Source organism: Sinocyclocheilus rhinocerous, unplaced genomic scaffold (genome assembly GCF_001515625.1).
Source record: "Sinocyclocheilus rhinocerous isolate Xijiao unplaced genomic scaffold, SAMN03320098_v1.1 scaffold1763, whole genome shotgun sequence".
NCBI classification, from domain to species: domain Eukaryota; kingdom Metazoa; phylum Chordata; class Actinopteri; order Cypriniformes; family Cyprinidae; genus Sinocyclocheilus; species Sinocyclocheilus rhinocerous.
Window position 1 is genome coordinate 117,329 of NW_015640500.1, and position 4,196 is coordinate 121,524.

Here is a 4,196-nt window from a genome sequence, read left to right on the forward strand (position 1 = left end):
TTTTACAGTTAAATTCACGGTCATTTTTTACAGTGTATGCTTTCTTAACCCTAGAATGCTCCCCCAAACCACCAAATCTTTTATTAAACTTTCTTTGAAAATAAATCATTAAGTAATATTTAAATAGTTAAATACAATAAGTAATTAAATTGACCAAATATTAATCATTCACGTTACTATTGAAATATATTTTAAGTAATTTAGAATACTCAGTTTTTAGGTTTTAATGCGGTTTATGTTTTTAAACATGACTTTTTTTCTTTTTTTTTGAGACAAATTAATTTTGATTCCAATTTTCCTTGTTTATTAAAAATAAATATATTTAGTTGGGAGTTGGTTTGTATGCTAAATAAACCCTAAAGATGTTTGACAGTTTGTTAAAAGGTCTTTTCTTTGGTCTTATCTCGCTGGCACAAAGGGAAAAAAAAAAGATGATTTTTTTTTTTGTCAAAACCTATGATTTATAAATAAAGCTTCCAATTAATGTACTTTTGTACAGTGCATTGGAAAATTTGAAATGAATATGTTATATGTTACAATATTTGATAGGCAGTATATCATGACTTAATGAATCGATTTGGACCTGTTTAATTATATTTGGTTGCATAACCTTAGGTTTATGTGTTAGTATTTTACAAACAGTATTAATAAGGCTGAACATTTAAAGATTTAATCTCCCACATTTACATTGATCAAAGTGGGGTTTCTACATTCAATTATTTTTAGTAACATGCCAGGATACGTTTTGACATAAGAAAAAAATACCTCACAGGTTTATTTCATAGTAAAATAAAGTGTCGATGGAAGTAAAACATTTTTATAAATATTATGGGTACTGATTATGTATTCAATCTTGCCTCAACAAGAAAAACCAGGAAGAGAATATGAAAATTTTGTCTGAAACATTTTCTTATGCCAAAACTCACAAATGACAACTAGTCAGGTTACGTTTATGGAAATCAAAAATAGTTATTAACATTTTATTGCTGAAAAGTGGAGACATCTCTACCTCATAATTATTTAATGGCAACAAGTTATTGATCCTGGGCCAATCACAAAAACAAATTTAACCTGTAAATCTTTAATGGCACATCAGCTGGTATTTATTTGTTTTAATTAGATGCTAACCGAAAAAGAAAGAGTTACGTGGTTCTGTAACCTGAGGTCAACTCTCTTGGGAAATCAGTTGTGTTGTGATGCAATGTGAGTCATATAAGGGGTTATATTATTTATAGTATGCAGTTGAGTCAGTAGACAACAGATTTGTTGTTAACTGTTATTTATCTCACAGTGAAGAATCAAGATATGTCATGTCACTAAAACAGCTACGCAATAGAGAGCATTTAGAAGTGTGAAGAGGACATTTATTTATCAATTTACTGTGAGTAGCCAGTGTCTTCAGTAACGCTTGAAGACCCTTTCCCAGACTCAAGAACAAGTTTTTGGAAGTGTTACAAAATACAAATATATTTTGCATGGTTAACCTTTGCACAGTTTAACAGTGGAAGTGTTCCCATGACTCATTACTAATCTAGTTTACAAAACAATGTGTTTTGTCACAGTGATATACTTGTCTTTATTTGGTGTGTAATGGATGGAATTTTCAAATAAAATAATATTTTTATTTTATTATTTTTTTTCATATGAAATTCCCAATTTATCCCCTTTACATTTTATGGAGGTATGTAGTGTAAAATTTTTTTTAATTCTATACCTTTTTTATTTATTTATTTACTTATTTATTTATTCTATTCTATTCTATGTATTTTATCATAGAGTAAAGCTTCATGCATTGTTCTAAAAATAAATAAATAAATAATAACAAAACAGAATTTGTCTCTGCACTTTCTGTTCAATCTGTTAAGAAATAAAAACATTATTTTTAGGCACTTTTTGAAATAAGTAAATTGCGTTTTAGTAGTTTTAATAACTCTAAATAACTATTTGCTAGGCTGTTACCACATTTTTTTAAATTTTTAATAATATTTTATGAATAAGTCTCTGGCAAAACATTTGTTCACCGCTAATTGAATATATGAATGGATGTGTCCTATATATTTGTGGTCCCATGATGGTGGTTACGGCCCTTGTTTGGATGTAAGATTGGAAAATATGAGTTTAGCAGTAACACTTTCAAAAGAAATTATAATAAAACTTCTTGAGAATGGGGTCTATTATTAGAACTTTAATAAAGATGAAATCAAATCAGTGCAGGACTACAATACTTCTAATGGGTTTATAAAGTTTCATCATTAAAACAGTGTAAATTTTCACTATGACCTTCATCATTTTTAGCAGCCTACATTACAACATGACCACTCACTGAGGTCTATGTTAAGTTTCACATATATGAAATGTCCATTAAAGTCATTCAAATCACTGTGTTAAACTCACTGGAAATGTTCCTGCTCTCTCTAATGTCTTATTCTTAGACATTACGCTATCAGTCTTATACTTTGTGTCTCTCAGGTAATCAAACTCTCTCAGGTCGTCTCTCTCTGAACTGAATCAGCTCGTGTAAACATGCTAGGCTGCTACCAAAGCACTCTGCTCACATTAGCGAGGCCATAACGCATGATAAGACTGATAATAATTCCATGTTTTCCTCTGATTCCCTGTAACATTATCCCTGAGACAGGAGGACAGCCATAAATGCAGGAAGTTTCAGGATTTTGTGCACGTAAGTGGAAGACACACGGTAGCAAAGTTAAAACAATGAACGATTTTCATAAATGGTCATAAATGGCTTTTTACTGATAGAGTTCTTCTCTTTGGCTCCTTTCTGTCTGAGAGATGGCAGTGAACGTTTCTTGCCTCTTGTCTGTGTGTGTCTGTTTGCCATGTGTCTTTTCTGTTTGCTATAGGCTTCTCACACAAACATAGCCTTAGCCAAACATAGCTTAATACATGTTCACCATAAAATGTTTTGTAATTGATATACTCTCAAAGAAAATTGCATAAAATAGGGCCCAGTGTACTGTGTTAATATAAAGGAATTCTCTTTATTGATTCTGTATTGATTTTCACAGGTGTTTCACCCGTAATTTGAATTACATATTGAATTGCATTGCAAATGTATTGTGTTGTAGAGTTGTGTTGTAAATTTAACAGAGATGGTACAGGTAATTTTTTTCCCCTTACAACGTAAATATATGCTAGTCAAAGGTTTGAACACACTTGACTGAATTTATGTTTCTCATAATGTTAGAAGCCTTCGAAATGCTCACATTTGTAACTATATATATATATATATATATATACAGTGGCGTGAAAAAGTGTTGGCCCCCTTCCTGGTTTCATATTTTTTTGCATGTTTGTCACACTTTAATGTTTCAGATCATCAAACAAATTTAAATATTAGTCAAAGATAACACAAGTAAACACAACATGCAGTTTTTAAATGAAGGTTTTTATTATTAAGGGAAAACAAAATTACAAAAACTACATGGCCCTGTATGAAAAAGTGTAAGGATTTAGAGAGAATCTTTAAAGAGGAGTGGAACAAAATCCCTCCTGAGATGTATGCAAACCTGGTGACCAACTACAAGACACGTCCTACCTCTGTGCTTGCCAACAAGAGTTTCTCCACCAAGTTTTGCTTGGGTATCAAATACTTATTTGACTCACTGAAATGCAAATCAATTTATAACTTTTGAACAGTAGTTTTTTTTCTGGATTTTTTGCTTGATATTCTCTCTATCCGTTAAAATAAACCTACCATAAAAATTATAGACCCTTCATTTCTTTGTAAGTGGGCAAACTTACAAAATCAGTAGGGGATCAAATAATTATTTTCCCCACTGTATATGTGTGTATGTGTGTGTATTTTTTTTTATATATATATATATATATTAGGGCTGTGAATTGATTAAAATTTTTAATCTGATTAATCACATCCTTTTTCTGTGATTAATCGCGATTAATCGCACACTTCATGAAATTAAGCATAGACCATTTATCTGGTTTCAAATGTTTATTTTGTCATCATTTGCTATATCCAGCAAAGTAAACCAAAAGATTGAAGGGTGATTCTCAAAAATCTATATTTTCTGCAAGCTTTTTTCAAGATAAATTTAGATGACTTTCCAAAGAAGGACACTTAGAAACTCCAAAAGGACACCAAAGAACCAAATGATATAAGGAGCCCAATATAAGCACATATACATTTTTTTACATTTTAGAGAAGTCAAGTTGCG